Here is an 18,804-nt window from a genome sequence, read left to right as displayed (position 1 = left end):
TTACTATTAAAATTATATTTAACAGTTGCCATATACAAGCTTCTGTTTTCCATTGGCTATACACAGATGTGAATCTAAAGGAGGAAGTGCATGCCTTTCATCTTCTCTTGATAATTTTATGTTGATTACAAATTATATAGATGGAAGGAGTGTAAAATAAAGTGTAATGAAGGCCAAGAAAAGCAGGGGATAGCATAGTTCAATGGCTCAAAAAACCAATATTTCAATCAGAAAGATGTGTTCAGAGTTCCTCAACTTATTAGCCATACGATCTTTGGCAAGTTAACTTCTCTAAGTTTGTTTCCTGGTCTCAAAAGGACACTTAGTATTCCTATTTCACTGGGTTATTATTAAAATTAAATAAGAAAATATATAAATGTTTTTGTTACAGTATCTTGAATATAATAATCACTAAAATACTTGATCAATTATGTTATTACCTTTCTTTATAATAATAATAAGCAGTCAAGTATTGTTAGTTATTGTGGTTGTTATTATTACCATAATTATTAAGAAAATAAGAACAATTGATTTGTGGTGTTTGCTACTCCTTCTGGCTAACTTCAACTCAGTTTCCCACTGGCTACTCTTTCCCTAAGAATAAGTAGTGTGGTTATAGATTGGGAAAATTTGAGGAAATTTTTTCCTTGTTGTACTAAAAGATAGAGCTTTAGGCTGAACTGAACAGGGTAAAGGAATTAGTTGCCAACTCCCTCTTGGAACAATAGCCTCTCCCAAGGATTGGTAGGACTTCCCTGGTGGCTCAGACGCTAAAGCTTCTGCCTACAATGCGGGAGACTGGGGTTCAATCCCTGGGTCGGGAAGATCTCCTGGAGAAGGAAATGGCAACCCACTCTAGAATTCTTGCCTAGAAAATCCCATGAACTAAGGAGCCTGGTAGGTTACAGTCCATGGGCTCGCAAAGAGTCCAACACGACTGAGCGACTTCACTTTCTCTTTGAAGGATGGGTAAGTGAGAGATACTGACATTGGCTGGGCTTCCTAGGTGGCTCTAGTGGTAAAGAGCCCGCCTGACAATGCAGGAGGTATAAGAGTCAGGGGTTCGACCCCTGGGCTGGAAAGATTCCCTGGACAAGGGTATGGCAACCCACTCCAGTATTCTTGCCTGGAGAATCTCGTGGACAGAGGAGCCTGGTGGGCTACAGTCCATAGGGTCGCAAAGAGTCCGACACAACTGAGCGACTGAGCACCATACCACCTATGAGGAGAGGGGGCATACCACCTTAGACGGAAGGGGGCATAGAGGGCGTACCACCTTGGAGGAGAGGGGGCATACCACCTATGAGGGGAGGAGGTGTACCACCTGTGAGGGAAGGGGGAGTACCACTGGGAGGGGCAGTACCACCGGGAGAGGGCATACCACCTGTGGGGAGAGGGGGAGTACCACCGGGAGGGGGCGTACCATCTGTGAGGAGAGGGGGAGTACCACCGGGAGGGGACGTACCATCTGTGAGGAGAGGGGGAGTAACACCGGGAAGGGGCGTACCACCTATGGCGGGGGACGTTGTTTTCTTCACACTGAGTGTTAGCCGTTGACTTGGTCGATATGTAAGTAAGCTTTCTTTTGTCTAAGGCCCCCACACACATGAGTGAAAATATTAATGGAGGACAGACCTTTTATGGGAAGAACAGTGCCCTTTGCTCGCCTTCCTAAGCCTCCATAGGTAGGCTTGGCGGCATTAACAAGCATAGAACATTTCTTTGGAGTAGAATCCTGGGGGAGTCATAATTATCAAGATTGTCATAGATAGCCACGAGTAGAGGCTCACTTCTTCATTTTGCATTAAGAAAGCGTTATGGGGGGCAGAGTGGAAGGAGGGGAGTAAGGGATGGTAGTGAGTAGTGGAACTGCAGGGAAACCTTACTGATTTGAGGTGCCACCAGAATCCCTGTGGCCTCAACTTATCCGCCATATTTTCTTATAATTTTTCTGACCAGCTACCTCAGCGGCCACCATTGTTGCGGTGACAACGCCAGCTGACGTTAACCGTGAGCTCCCGCGAGACACAATCACCTGCCGAGACCAGGGCCAGGGTGAAGAGAGCGAAGGTCGCCATGGCAGACAAGGGGAGCCTAGTGAAAGTCTTTTTCCTGAATGATAACCAAAAATGGGAAATGCTAGGCAAGGGACATGTCTCCACTCTTTATGTGGAACGCCTTCAGGGCATGTGTCTGCTAGTTAGAGCTGAACCTAACGGCTCACAGATCTTGGAGTCAAAGATAAGTCCAGACACGCCCTATCAGAGACGACAAGGAACGTTAATTGTTTGGTCTGAAGCTGTGAACCACGGTATGGCGATAAGTTTCCCGGACGCAGTGAGTTGTCACGAGATATGGAAAGACATCTGTCAGGTTCAAGGTAAAGACCCATCTACCGATATCACACACGACCCCTTAGTTGAATCTGAAGACGAGGCATTGGATGACGTGCCAGAGACTGATGAAGTGCTTGAGCTGCCTAACTGTGAACTCGGTAAGCTTGACCAGATTGCTCACTTAGTTACCTCAGTTCTCACCTCACCTCTGCGTAAGGAAAAGCTGGCCCTCTTAGTGGGAAATGAGGACTTTATTAAAAATTTACTGCAGTTGTTCCACACTTGTGAGAACCTAGAGGATACTGAAGGCTTACACAATCTGCATAAAATTGTTAAAGGGATTTTATTCCTCAACAGTGCATCTCTGCTTGATATCCTCTTTTCTGATAAGTATATAATGGATGTGGTGGGATGCCTTGAATATGACCCTGCCTTGGCTCAGCCAAAAAGGCATAGAGAATTCTTAACCCAAAAAGTGAAGTTCAAAGAAGTTATACCAATAATACACAATGAACTTCTGCAAAAAATACATCAGACATACAGGGTACAGTACATTCACGACATCCTTTTTCCTATCCCATCTATATTTGAAGATAATTTTCTTTCTACTGTTACAAATTTTATTTTATTAAACAAGGGTACGATAGTCAATATGCTGCAGGAAGATGATAAGTTTTTATCTACCGTTTTTGCACAGTTAAGGGATAAGACCACAGATGATGATACACGGCGTGAACTGTTATTTTTTTTCAAGGAATTCTGTGCATTTTCTAAGACATTACAACCTGAACACAAGGATACACTATTCAAAACACTGACAGAACTGGGAATTCTTCCTGCTCTTAAAATTTTAATGAGTATAAATGACTTGCAAATAAGGTCAGCTGCTACTGATATATTTACTTATCTAGTAGAGTATAGTCCATCCATGATTCGAGAATTTATAATAGAAGACCGGCAAAGTGAAGAGAGCATCCTTTTAATTAATTTAGTAATTGAACAAATATTCTGTGATACTGACCCTGAGCTAGGAGGTGCTGTTCATTTAATGGGACTTCTTCGTGCCCTGCTTGATCCAGACAACATGGTGACAGCATCTAGTCACTGTGAAAAAAGTGAATTTCTGCATTTCTTCTGTAAGCATTGTATGCATAATATCATAGCACCACTTTTGTCAACTACTTCAGCATATATACGTGACAAGGATAATTTAGTTGGATCTGACGAAAACAACAAAAACTGTCTCAATAATTACCACACAGCACAGCTGCTTGCCTTAATTTTAGATCTGCTTTCATTTTGTGTGCAACATCATGCATATTACATGAAAAAATATATTTTGAACAAAGACTTACTAAGAAAAGTCTTGATCTTGATAAATTCAAAGCACACATTTCTAGTCTTGTGTGCTCTTCGTTTTATGAGAAGGATGATTGACCTTAAAGATGAAGTTTTAAATCGTTACATCATCAAGGGAAATTTTTTTGAGCCGGTTGTAAATGCTCTTCTAGAGAATGGAACTCGGTACAATATGTTGAATTCAGCTATTGTTGAACTGTTTGACTACATAAGAATGGAAAATATCAAATGTCTTGTTGCCCATATAGTTGAAAAGTTTTATACAAAACTTCAGTCAATTGAATATGTTCAGACATTCAAAGGATTGAAGGTGAAATATGAGCAAGAGAAAGATCGGCAAACTCAAGTAGGGAAGAGTTTGTGTTCTGTACTATATAGCAAAATATTTTGCAGAGGTTCTAATGTCTTGAAGGAGGAGGAGAAAATGAGTATTAATGAAAATATAAAGGAAGAAGCAGTAGAGCCACCACCAGAAAGTCATTCTGAGACTAAAGAAACAAAAGAAAATGAAGACAAGGTAGATCTTCCCTCCAAAACATCTTGTGATGACTCTAAATTTACTTCATCCCATTCTGCTGATGCTGCTGCTGAAACAAGTAACCCAAATCGCAGAAGCATGATTTGCTTAGTGGATTATTCAGATGATGAAGAAGAAGAGGAAGATGAAACACCTCCCAGCAAAAGACCACATCTTAGCCCATAAAGTCTTCATGGAAAGCCCATAACATTACTAAATTCTGGTAAAACTTTGTAACGTTAGCTGAAGAGTCTGAATCCAAAGCTTCCATATATGAACACATGTACTTAGTAAATAGCAAAGATGTTCATTGTTATTATCATCTAGAAGAATTTAGTTCTGTAAAAAACAAATTTCAAGGTTGATAATCTAATATTAATGTAGTTCTGTTTCAAGAGTATATACTAGACATAGCTATTAACAGTGCCATTGCAAAGCTTGCAACATCATTTGCCCAGTGGTTCTGGCTATGGTTTTCTTTTTTCAGTTCATTCTTTGAAATGAAAGTGTATCTTTTTGTGGAAAATAGAGTCAACTGTAATAAAAAGCAAAGCTATTCACTTTTCTGTGAAGATTTGACAAAAATTTAATCTTATGAGTAATTGGAGGGAAGTGACTTTTGGTGTGTATTTTCATGAAAATAAAGGAAGCTGGATTCAAAATGTTCAGTTCTTACTATAATTTTTTGTCTGGTTAGATGGGATGCAAAGAATTGGTCCAGTAATATTCTAAAAGACCTTGGGAGTGGGTAGAAAAAACAAATGCTTTCAGCTGCCTAAATTGTGAAAGATACTTGGAAGTAATTTCCTGATTCATGAATAAACTTGTGTCTGTCTCCAGAGCAGTAAGTAACTTTTTAAAAAAGAGTATTTATTTGTTGACTGCTCTGGGTCGTTGTCACTGCACTTGCTTTCTCTTGTTGAAGTAAGCAGAGGCTGTGGTGCGCAGGCTTCTCACTGCGGTGGCCTCTTGTTACACAGCAAGGGCTCTGGAGCCTGCAGGCTCTGTAGTTGTGGCTCACGGGCTTAGCTGCTCTGAGGTATGTGGAATCTTCCCGGACGAGGGATCAAACCAGTGTTCCATGCATTGCAAGGCAGACTCCCAACCCCTGGACCACCAGGATCGAACCGGTGTCCCATGCATGGCAAGGCAGACTCCCAACCACTGGTAACTTTTAAAGTGCAACTTACAAAGACTAACATACCAAAAAATAGTGCTGAATGATGTGGCACTTAATATCTAGAAACCATTTTGCACAGTTTTTTTAAGAAAAAGTTACTTAAGTGTTAGATTACACATACAATACTTGAAGTTTTTCTGTAAATGAATGGGTATAACATGAAAGGTGCTTTATTAAAGAAGTGATCGCAAGTGAATTTTTAACAGTAAGATGTAACAGAGTTAAGAGGTTTTTTTTTCTTTTTTTAGAGTGGGGTGTAAACTGGGTCCAATTTCCCTGGAATTGCTTGAAACCGTTTCTCCTATTTGAAGATTTTAGAGTTAATTTTTATTATGACCATTGTTTGAACAAGATGATCTGTCTGTGTAGATATGAAGTATAGTTTTCCAGAAGACAGATATTTATCTGGTATTAAAAATACCACTGTACTTGTTTTGTACCATTTGCTGATATTTATGCTGAACTATACAATTCAGGAATTAAAAAGTGACCCTGTAATTCCAAAAATAAAAGAGACCATTTTAAAGTGCCAACAGGGGATACAGCTTATGCAAAACTGAGAGATTGTTGTTAGTTACAAAAAGAGGGTATTCCTAAAATAACAAGTAATGATTTAATCATCAAATATAAAGGCTGCTGAAGTATGGACATGACCTCAGAAGATATAATCTGACATGACTGAGGATGTGACACAATAGGGAAACTTCATTTTCACATCTCTCAAGCCAAGCTAGTTAAATGTTGTAATGGGATGATTCAGATTGTGAGTGCATGTCAAAAAAGGAAGTTTGTTTGAAGAGCATTTCATGTTTTCCTTCCCACTAGACTGTCATGGGAGTGTTCTCCATAGTACACACATTTGCATGCATGGACAAGCTTTTGTTTGAAAAAATATCCTTAACTCTATTTTGGTGGGAGAAGTTCCATTTCCTTAGCAGAACAGATATTTACAACCAGACAGAGAATAACAATTCTTTGCTGCTTTCTCTGCTTATTCTCTTGCCTTCATCTGGCCATAATGGGAGGTTAATAAAAAGTAAAAATAAAAACAAGGGGAAAAGAAGAAGAAAAGAAAAAAGGACAGGCATTCTCTCACTGTAACCTCTGTGAGCCCTTTTCTAGTGTCAGCAACCTAATGTTAGGGAAACAACATGACAAGCAAAATGGTGCAAAGGCAAATTGCCCATCAGATGGCAAAACCTACTATTAAGAGAACATTTAAGAGGGCAACAAAACACAGAAGAGCAATCCTTACTGTCTGCACACTGAGTGAAAAATTGACCAAAATGTTCAGTCTCTGTAGATAGTGTGTGTGAGAGGATACCATGTCAAAAATGTTTACGTTCATCTTTAAGTTTTTAGAAGTAATTTTAATAGTCCCCTTCAGTAGATTGTTTATAAAAGAAGAAACAGTGTAGAATGGCCTTGTACTTAAAACGAAATTCAGGTGAGTATTTTTGAAGAGGTGCCCTGAATTTGTCAAGGTTTTGACTTTAGATATATGACTTCCAGTCCTTTTTATGGCTTCACTTTCTAAACCCACCAACAAAGTGGGGTGATATAACAGATAAAGCAAAAGCTTCATATTTAGACAGCCCTTGATGACAATGAAGACTCTGATGCTTACTAGTTCCAGGACCTTAGACAATTTACTTGTTTTTTCTTTCAACCACAATCTCTCCGACTTGTCTTAAAAATTAGAAACTATATATAAATTACCCAGAAAATATTTAGTACTCAATAAATAACTTTCAAAACTTGTTATCATCATCAGGAGCAGTATAATCATTTCCAAGAAGGGGGAGGATAAAGCCAGGTATAAGTACTTACATCAGAAGTTATGCCCATAAATCAATAATCTATATTCTATGATGCATTAAAATCTAATGAGTTCATTTCTGGTTGGCAGACAAGTCTATGTATAAGTATCGTGCCTTACTGAGACACAACTGAAATAAGCATAAAAGTAGACAGAAAAATAAACCTTCATAGCAATGAAGACACTCTAGTGGAGTGATGTCTGAGGTGTTAACAAAGGAATGAAGGGTGGGATTGAAATTAGAAAAGGAGGGAAGGTGGGAGGGCACTGATTTGTGGCGAGTCACTGACCCTGTTCCCCTTTGTCCCATCCCAGGAAGCACTGCAGTAACTAGAATAGGTCCCTAGGTAAGAACCCAGGTGTCCTTGACCTAAAGCAGTTGAGACAACAGGCAAAGCTGGGGGCCTTTTATGGATGTGCTTGCCTCTTTGGGGTTTTGGAGGATCCAGGATGCTGAAAGCTTACCACCCGAAGGTGCAGGAGAGGGGCATGTTAGTGCCTGGTTCCCATCCAGTAAGTACAATTTCAAGAGCACAAATGGAACCCCTGGAAAGAAAGTCTACAGCTGGCAGACCTGTCAGGTAGTCCCAACACCAGTCAGGGAACACAGGCTGAGAATGCTAGGAGATCAGCCTTAAAGTTCCCAGTTCATGTTATAAAAACAGCCTAGTCCTTGCTTTGGAAAGTTTGCTGAGTGCAGTCAATCCAGTTTTTTTGTTTGTCCATGCCACCAGCATGGTGGCGTGACCTTAGTCCACCCTGTGGGATGACTGTGATTAGGAGCAGAAAGATGTCCAGAGGGGTATGTGTGATCATGCCCTGCATCTCCTGACAGGTCTCTCAGGAGGATTAAGGGGGAGGTGCTCAGAGCTATCTAGCTGGGGATGGCAGACTCAGCAGTCAGTTAGACTGAAGGTGCCTGCTAGAGTTTGAGAACTGAACCAGGATGTTTTCTTTGGGGAGGAAGTCTCCAGAGGCACTTCTTAACTACAGGGCTCACCAGTGCCCCTCCCTCCCCTGTGCAATCCCGGGTGCTGGGTTGTTACTCTTCCTCCACCTCTACAATACCTGAGTGCCGCTTTCTGATGACTATAACTTTGCCCCTTTTTCTGCTCATTCCCTACTCTCACCCAAACTTTTCATCTAGGAAGATCAGGTGGGACATTTGTATAAAACCAGAATTAAGTTTGAACCATGTAGATTCTATTTTTGCCTGGCTGCCACCATGGCTATACCAGCCAGGCTGGTCTGGGAAAAGAAATGTGTGTCATGCCGGGGAATGGTCAGGACAGAATCCTAAAGTTTCAAAAGAGGCCTGTATAATCTCCCATCCCTTTAGTCCTTATTTAATGACCAAATTGCCTTACTCTGAAGTAGAGCTTCTCAATCTCAACACTGTTGACGTGAGAGGCCAGATCATTCATGGTCGTAGGAGGCGTTCCCGTGCATTGGCACGATATTTAGCAGCATTCCTGACGTCTACTCACTAGAGGCCAGCAGCACACCTTCAGCTGTGGCAACCAAAAACTATCCAGAAGCAGCTAAATATTCCTCAAGGGGGCAAAATCACCCTTGACTGTGAACCTCTAGCCCAAATATGTGTGGAACTTGATTCAAGGGCTTCTCTTACTTTGTGGATGTTGAGTCCACATCCACTAGGCTGAGTCATCTTCTCTTTTTCCTTCTCCCTGAAAGAGTCCAGTACATACAAGGGTCATGTGCATAACACACTTTCATAGAAAGAGAATAGACTTTACTTGGAAATAGAGATCCCAGTTCTGCTTTTCATTACAAGTGCAATCACAGCATCTTATTTGACACCTCTAATCTCAGTTTTCTTATCTGTAATTATGGCTAACCACCCTGTTATGACTGAACTGTGCACCCCCCCCAAAATTCATATGTTGAGATTCTAACTTCTGATATCTCATATGGGACTGCATTTGGAGATTTGGTCTTAGAGATTATTAAGTTAAAATGTGGTCATTAGGGTGGACCCAAGTCCAGTATAACTGGTATCTTTAAAAGAAAATCTGGACACAGGCATACATACAGAGGGAAGACCGTGTGAAGACACGAGGAAAAGATGGCCATCCATAATACAAGCTAAGGAGATAGGCCTCAAAAGAAACCAACTCTGCTGACACTTGGTCTTAGACTTCTAGCTTTCAAAACTGAGAAAACAAACTTCTGTGGTTTAAGTCATTCAGTCTGTGGTACTTTATAATGGCAGCCTTAGCAAGCTAATACAAATATCTAATAGAGGTTTTGCAAAAATGAAAGAATGCATATCTTATGAACATCAGAGTTACAATAAAGAGTTTGAAAATGAGATATGACAATAGCTGTTCTTTCTTGAGTATGTATTATGTCAAGCACATTTTCTTAGGCAATTTACCTAGATTATTTCTATTTTTATAGTAAACCTACAGGGTTGATGTGATATTGTGAGACTCCACTTTGTAGAGAGGGAGAATGACTGAGTGAACTAAAGGACCCCAGCCACTGCGCTCTGCAGCCATTGCCTCTTTTTCTCTCAGGTTATGCTTGCTAAGGACTGCTGCTAGCCAGTGGTGGGTACAGCACGAGTACTAAGCAGGCTTGCTCCTGGAAGAAGAGAAACTCCTCTGATCAGAGACTTTGACTTGAAGACTTTCTGAAGGCCTTCCTAAACATTCTTTAAACTGCATGGTGATCTAGGATGCTGCCATCATCCTGTCTCTCCTTCTCTTGATTGTCAGAGTGTGTTATGATCTGACAGCTCTCCTGACATCCTCTAACTTGCTCTCCATTGCCTCTCATTAACTTGTCCCCTAAAGAGATCCTTACATACTAAAGCCTTTCCTGCTAACGGCTTCTTGGACTGGACTGACATAGTATGTATTTTGACTCTATTTTACAGAGAGGACAGGTACACGGAAGTGTGTTCCCAGAGTTGCATAACTAGTACTAGTGTGAGGGTATTCAGATATGATTATCTAACTCCATAGACTGATTCTTCTACATATTATAATGTATCTTGAAACATATGGTGAAAGTACTTTAAACATTAAAACCATTATATGCACCTACCATGTAAAATATGTTTATTAATAATAAAGTAGAAATCTGAGATCAATATCTCAGGTCTTTGAACAATCTATGCACATAAATAGTAACAATGTCCCTATTTTTGCTTTACCCACCCTTCAAAAGGTCATGTCAAGCTAACACTGCTTGAATTCTCCTCCACAAAACACAGTACTGTGCAAACCACTGTCATCACACTCACCGCAGGAGTTGCTAAAGAGGTGACTAGTGAAATTTTCCCTCTTGCCTCAGAAGTCAAGAGAGATAAAATAGCTAAATTTCACTGTGTGCTAAGTGCCAGGCTACTTAATTCTTTATTTGGGTGGTGGGACACATTGACATTAACAGTGGAGGTCCATAGCACCACTTCACCTCATCCATTCACCCACGCTAGAATTTAGTTGGTAATCTAAGAAAACTGGTGGACATACGGACATACTTAATGTAGTGAGATTAAATTTCAGCCCCATTGAAAAATAGAGGCTGAAAATAGAAATTATGTCCAATTATATACAACTTGACATTTAACCCCTTTTACATTTCAGAGTGTGTAGACTGAGTTTCCTAACCACTAGACTTGTATAAACTCATGTTCCTTTCTATCTTTCTATTGGATTATTTTTGTGTTTGTTTTTCTTTTATTGCTTTGCAAGGTACTTTTTCAGTTCTAATCTCCTAATTAGTTACCTTTAAATTGTAACATGCACAGTTTATTTTTCAAAGACTAAATTTAATCAATCTATCCTTCTCTGGGATAATTAAAGGAAATTGGTTTATATGTATCATCTCTCCACAGTATTGCACATGATTGCTGTTATACTGTATTTGACACTTTTGGCTCTTTTTACTAGAAAGATTTTCATCTCCAAACTGTTGGAATCAGAAGCAAACCAAATTTGAGATACATTGTTTCTTGCTCTCAGGGCAATGACTAAACAATTACGGAGGTAATATTTGGAGAACTCTGCAGAAAACTACTTTGGTTGGAGAGTTACTAGGGCAACCCTTTAGGAAAGGAGGACATATGAATGGGATGAAGAGCCTGATAGGCTACTGAATAATATTGTGTTGTTTTTGCTGTACACATTAGGTACCTGAATAATCTAAGATCTATCATTCCTGTAGTTTGCTCAAGAGCTCATCCTTATCAATTTGATGAACATGAATTTGGTGTTCAGTGGATTTTATATGACTATATTGCAGGCAGATTCTTTACCATCTAAGCCACCAGGAAAGCCCCAATATGCTCATAACAAATTCATATTATAGTTATATGTGTATGTACATAACATGTATACTTTCTGTGTAACATTAGTAGATATTTACTCTTTGTCTTTTCCATTCTCTCTCAATTTCTTTGAGAATTATTTTATAGGAAATTCAACTGCCAATTCTTAGCCAAGCACTTTGAGTGAGATTGTCCCTACCCCATCACCAGCCCCAGGGATGGTATTATGTATTATGTATTTCTTGGCATTTGCCACTGATACTGAGTAGATACACAAAAGAGCCAAAGCAAATGAAATGCATACATTCTAGGAATTCTATTCTCTTCTTTAATGAGATCTACTTGAAAAGAATTTCTTTGCTTCTAGATGCAAATGAGCAATGTGCCACTTTTGGAGCTGGTGGAAGCCATAGTTTGAAAACAAGGGAAGAAACATACTACAGAGGAAACCAGCCTAAGCCCTAGATTACCCTGAGCTTTATCTTTGTATTATTGAATAACCAGAGAAAATGTTTCCTTTGTATCAGTAATGTAAGCTGATTTTCACTGGGTTTTGTATTATTTGAAATATTCTGAGAATATTACAGGTGACCTCTATTTAATTGTCAAAAATAAAATTAACTACCTTGCTATATTAACAATTTGAGGGCACAGACAGAGAAAAAGAACATCCAAACACTTCAAAAATTGGATTGGTAGCCTCTGTAGTGGCTCAGTGGTAAAGAATCCACCTGTCAATGCAGAAGACACAAGTTTGATCCCTGATCCACGAAGATCCCACATGCCCCAGAGCAGCTAAGCCTGTGCACCACAACTATTGACCCTGTTCTCTAGAGCCCCAGAGCCACAACTACTAAAAGCCTGCATTCCTAGAGCTCATTCTCTGCAAGAAGAGGAGCCACTGCAATGAAAGCCTGTGTACAACTAGAGAACATCCCTCACTGGCCACAACTAGAGAAAAGTCCATGCAGCAAAGAAGACCCAAAATATCCCCCCCAAAATTTAATAAATGAAATTATTTTTTAAAAATGGATTGGAATTTTACTAGGAGAAAAGCAAAGAGAGTCCCCAAAGAAAATTTTAATTCATATTGAAGCAAACTGCTAAAGACAATATCATCAGTTATAGCTTATCAGTACATCATGATTATTTTTCTACTGAGTAGAGTTTTTCATATTAGTATAACAAATACTCAATATTACAAATACTCATTTGTAATTAATATTAAAAATAATACAAATATATATGAAAAATATTCATTTTGTAGAATGCTAAAATAATTATGAAATTTAATATATACCCATGTCTGATAAAAAGTTAACTCTCTCTTAACCGTGTGTAGCATGTATCCCTAGAGCTGATGTGTAGCCACTACACACACACTGGTAAGGCATATTAGGTAGTGTACAATTTGACTGGTGGCTTGGTGCTCATTGATAGAGGTCAAAGTCTGTTGGGTAGATGCTGTAGTATGTTTTGGGTTTCATTCCATTATACTAACTGGTGTGTATCTATGTGTGTGTATTAATGTAAAATACGTTCTGTATGTGTATATTGAAAATCAGAATCATATTTACTGGTAAATCTTTAGGGAAATATCTATTACAGTCAAGAGTAGGATAAAGCCAATTACCAGTCATTATTTTACATCAAACTGTCACCCCAGCTTATTCAATTAGATAAGAGAGTAAGAAAATAGAGCTATAAATTTGGGGAAGAAGGAGGACATGTTATCTTTTCCAGATTTTATTATTGTATATTTTGAAGACCCAAAAGAATCTGAAAAACAAAAAGAATTCAGTAAGGGTGTTGATTATGCAATTAGTAAATGACAACCAGTAACTTTCCTTTATCCAAGAACAAACACATTAACTACTTAAAATTAAATGCTTATAATAAATATAGCAAGAAATGTTTAAGACCTATATGAATAAAGCATTAAAGTTTCTTAAGACACATTAAATCCTTTAATAAGATTTTTTAAAAAAATCTTTTAATAATAACATGCCTTGATTTAGGACAGGAAATTAGCATTGTGAGGAATTCCATTTCCCAAACACAAATTCACTAATGTAATTCAATCCAAGGAAAAGTACTATAAGGATTTTATTTTGTTCTTGCTATATTATTATTCTGAAAATTTTCTAGAAATATTACTAGTTGAGAGTAATGGACTTTTATGAAAAAGAATAATGTTAGAGGATGACTTCTACCAGATATCAAGATGCGTAAGTCCAGTTTAATAAAAACTTTACTGCATTGATGCAGCAAGAAGGAAACATTTCAGTAGAAAGAATAAAATTTAGGGATTATAATTTTGGGGTTTCTTATCTGCAAAATATAGGGTAAGCTAAGTTATGTAAACATGGTATTGGTTCAACAGTCTAGAAACTAATAGATAAATGCAATTTTATCACATTACTTCTCTTATTAAAATAATTTTTTAGAAATATATCTCAAGAAAATAAATCACAGACTATTTTATGAAGATTTTATCATAGATGGTGAAGTTTTTTTCTTCTTTTTTTGTAATGACAAGAAATTCAAGTGGTGACAAAGGGAAAGACTGATGATGACACAAAAATGTTCTGTAGTGGTGGGAAATATATATCCCTTTTTTCTATGGGTTATATTTTATTTTTTACAATGAAAGCAGAAAAACATAAATGACTAAATTTGCTGGTAGAAAAAACATAAATTAGCGGTTCACAGGAAATGAAATACCAAAGATCAGTAAACATGAAATCATATACTCCGTAGCAAGCTGTAAAAGATACCCCAAAATATTTGCATCTCAATCCCTGGAACCTGTGAATATTACTGTATATAAGTCTTTACAGACATGATTAAGTTAAGAATTAGGGAATGGAAAGATTTTCCTGGATAATACAGGTTGGCCTTAAATGCAATTAGATGTATCCTTATAAGAGGAAGGCTGAGGGAGATTTTTTTTTTTAATTGGAAGCTAATTACTTTACAATATTGTGGTGGTTTTTGCCATACATTCACATGAATCAGTCATGGGTGTACATGTGTTCCCCACCCTGACCTTCCCTCCCACCTCCCTCCTCATCCCATCCCTCAGGGTCATCCCAGTGCACCAGCCCTGAGCACCCTGTCTCATGACCAAACTTGGACTGGCAATCTATTTCACATATGATAATATACACATTTCAATGCTATTCTCTCAAATCATCTCACCCTTGCCTTCTCCCACAGAGTCCAAAAGTCTGTTCTTTACATCTGTGTCTCTTTTGCTGTCTTGTATATAGGGTCATTGTTGCCATCTTTCTAAATTTTATGAAAGTGAAAGTGAAGTTGCTCAGTGATGTCTGATTCTTTGTGACCCCATGGACTATAGCCTACCAGGCTCCTCAGTCCATGGAATTTTCCAGGCAAGAATGCTGGAGTGGGTTGCCATTTCTAAATTCTATATATATGCATTAAGATACTGTATTGGTGTTTTTCTTTCTGACTTACTTCACTCTCTATAATAGGCTGCAGTTTCATCCACCTCATTAAAACTGATTCAAGTGCATTCTTTTTTAATAGCTGAGTAATATTCCATTGAGTATATGTACCACAGCTTTCTTATCCATTCATCTAGGTTGTTTCCATGTCCTGGCTATTGTAAACAGTGGGCAGAGGGAGATTTGACACACACACACACATACAGAGGAAAAGACAATGCAAAGGCTGAACAGAGAAAGACTCAAAGTCTTAGCCTTGAAAACTGGGATATTGTGGCCACAAGCCAAGAAATGCCAACAGTCACCAAAAGCTGGGAGAAGCAAGAAACAGATTGTCTCCTAGAGCTCCTGGAGAGTATGCAGCCCTGCCGGCACATAAATTTCCCCTCACAATGCTAATTTTTGAAATTTTGTCCTCCAGAACTGAGAGAATTTTTTTAGTTTTTTTTTAAATTTTTGCTTTTTTCCATTTATTTATTTATTTTGGCCTCACTGTGTGGCATGCTGGATAGGATCTTAGTTCTGTGACCAGGGATCGAATCCAGGCCCCTTGCAGTAGAAGGATGGAGTCCTAACTAGTGGACTGCCAGGGAATTCGCATTCTGTTGTTGTTTTAAGCTACCCAGTTTGTGGTAATTTGTTACAGCAGCCACAGTAAACTAATCCATGCTCTAACAGTTAAAAAAAATATAAATTAGAATAATAATGAGATTATTCTACACTTATGGGCAAAGATTTAAAACCTTGGAGAAGTATGGTAATGGAAGAAAAGTGGGGTACTTCTGTTCTCTTGCAATTTCAAAATATGCATAGAAATAAATAAACCTTTGATTCGTTTATCTTTTTGGAATTTTTCCTACTAACATATTTAAAAATCATGAAAAGACTTATGTACCTTGATACTTACTGCAGCATTGTTTAGAGTGATAAATTCTGTAGCCAGTGTAAGTGTTCATCACTCAGTGACTAGAATTACATATTACAGCATAGTATGCATGTATATGATATTATTTGAAATGAGATTTTTTTTTTCTGAAAGGTTTTTCTTTAATTGAAATACAGTTTGATTTACAATGTTGTGTTAGTTTCTGGGGTATAGCAAAGTGATTCAGTTATACATATATTCTCTTTCATATTCTTGTCCATTATGGTTTATTGCAAGATATTGAATGTAGTTTCTGGTGCTATACAGTAGAAACGAAATGAGATTCTTTTGTCTGAGTTTCAGCTGAGGTTCTAATATTGGACTACAAAACAATAACTGCCAAAGTGAGGCACTATTCCATTTATACAGTTCACATAAAAAAGTTATATGAAAAAAGTTTTGTGACTTATAGCCCACACTTGAGACTTTAAATTGAAGTAGGATAAAGAGAGAATTTCTTTGGAGATGTTTGCAATAGGACTCTTGTACTTCCTCTTATTTCATCATTACACTTAATTCTTGGAAGGAGAGGACAAAGGTGCTTTTCATTGCTAGTCTAGTAGAAGAGTAGCTTTATTTAAGGAATTCAGCCTAAGATTTTGAAAAGTGCCCACTGGAATTTGAGGAACACAGTGCCCTAGTGTTTGATTCATACCTGAGAATTCTAAAGAGACTGTGGCAATATCCAGAGAGGAAAAGCATGATCTTAGGAACAAACTGAACTTCCACCTACAGAATAAACAAGACTGTGAGGGTGTTTTCCACAAACTGGTACATTGATATGCTATCAGAGAGCTAGAGAGAAAATAGCTTGAAGCCATCTTAGCAGGAACTTGGCCCCAAATAGCTACCTGAAAGAGAGCAGGGGCTCCAGTCTGGAGAGTCTGTGGAGTAGCTTACCAGACACCAAGGAAATTAAGAGCCATCACGCATCATGTGGATGAATTTCTCAGAAATCCTTAACAACATCCCAGGACTGAATAAACTATCTTCAAACAGCTGCCAAACCCCGAGATTGCTGGCTGAATACATCTGTACTCTAACCCCACTCCCTTCCTGCAATGTCCAGAAGCTGTATAGCTCATTAGAAAAATAAGAGGTGTAAGAGAGAGATATATAACTGGTTCTCTTTGCAGATATTCCCCCTGAAATCAAATCAAGTTAAATCAAACTTGGAGGTTCATCTTGAGAGATTCATAACACTGAGCAATTTATTATGTAAATGAGATGGGAATCGTATCTAAAACGTACAAGAGGACTATTGCTATTAGTATCTGAAAGTGATTGGAAAAGTTACCACTATTATCTAAGAGGCAGGCAGGAGAGTCCGTAAAGCAGGTATGGCAGTGCCAACTGAAAAAATAAAATGAAAAACCTAGAAGTTGAGAATTACCTTTTATTTGGGAGAAAAAACTGAGGATTTCAGCCCAGGACACGGCTTCTCAAATAGCTCTGAAGACCTGCTCCAAAGAAGTAAGTGGGGAGTAGGGCAGGGTATACAGGAGTTTTGCAGCAAAGATCAGGTGGTCATATCATCAAAAGATTACTATTAATTAAAGAAAACCAGACACCTCCAGTTAAGGATTTTAGCGCTTTTCTGTGGATGGGAAGATGCAAGAGTCTGGGCTTATTAAAATCCTTCCTTTGTTATTCAGCTCAGCTGTCTGGAGCCTGAATCCTCTGCTTTCTCATTCTGAGTCTCTTCAGGGTACACCCTCAGGGGTGACTGCTGCGGCTGACTGCTGGGCAGCTGTTATGTGATGGTTTGATGGCTGCAGTATCCTTTCTTTACTGATATGGCAGGCAACAGTTTTCATTGATAATGGCTCCATGGTAATGCTTGCATCCTATCAACCTGAACATATTCAACAAGGCTTAAAAACAATTACAGAGTAAAGTTGATTTCAATATGTAGATCCAAGAAAATACCTCAAAGATACATTTTAAGTACTGTAACAAAAATGCATGTAGAAGAATATGAATAGTAAGATCCCACATATGAACTTTTATAAAAATGCATGTCTCTGAAGATTTCTATAAGGAAGACAACAATGACGACAGAGGCTGGCTGCTATGAAGCTGATGACAAAGCAGATGAAAAAGAGGCAACAGATTCTACCTTTTGCTCCTACAAGATTGTCTCTTGCTCTGATTTCATAGCACCATCTTTACTGCTTCTGCTTTAAGAGGCTAGCCGATAAAAATGAAGTTTATCCATACCTTACATGGATTGAATACTAAGAGCTGTTCCTGCTAATCCTTCTTAGTGGTTCCTTCCCCAGGCTTGAGTAGCGTGTGTGCACGTGAATCTGCTGCTCAGGAATCTTCCAAATACTTTAGGGCCACCCTCTACAGAACTCCAGGATACTCTCTTCTTAGGGCTCTCTCATCCAATAGCCACCCTGGTCTCTCTGGACTATAAGCTCCATCCCAGGGACCCTCCAGGGCCCTTCCTGGAAACTCTAAGGCCAAGACACTCTCTCAGGACTAAGCTCAGGCAGTTCTAGGCCTCATTTCATTTATGTCCCATCTCTCAAAACTATTAGTTACAAAATAGGCTACAAGAATATATTGTACAATGCAGGAAATATTGCCAATATTATATAATAATTATACGTGGAATATAAACCTTTAAAGTTCTGTGTGGGAGGTGGTGCACTGTGTGGCTTGCGGGATCTTAGCTTCCCAACCAGGGATTGAACCTCAGCCACAGCAGTGAGAGGACTGAGTCCGAATCACTGGACCACCAGGGAACTTCTTATGCACCTGGAAACTTATATAATATCATACAGCAATTATGCATGCATGATAAGTCTGTTCAGTCATGACCAACTCTTTGTGACACTCTCGACTGTAGCCTGCCAGGTTCCTCTGTCCATGGGATTCCCCATGTAGAATACT

The 18,804-nt window shown here is 38.6% G+C and overlaps 1 pseudogene; it reads left to right on the top strand.

Moving 5' to 3' along the window:
- Positions 1-2,076: 2,076 nt before the first annotated feature.
- Positions 2,077-4,398, top strand: LOC129563821 (serine/threonine-protein phosphatase 4 regulatory subunit 3 pseudogene; annotated as a pseudogene).
- Positions 4,399-18,804: the final 14,406 nt, after the last annotated feature.

The sequence above is a fragment of the Moschus berezovskii genome, chromosome X, assembly GCF_049115385.1.
Source record: "Moschus berezovskii isolate FMDL1 chromosome X, NW_MosBer_1.0, whole genome shotgun sequence".
NCBI lineage: Eukaryota > Metazoa > Chordata > Mammalia > Artiodactyla > Moschidae > Moschus > Moschus berezovskii.
This window is presented reverse-complemented; position numbering and strand designations above follow the sequence as displayed.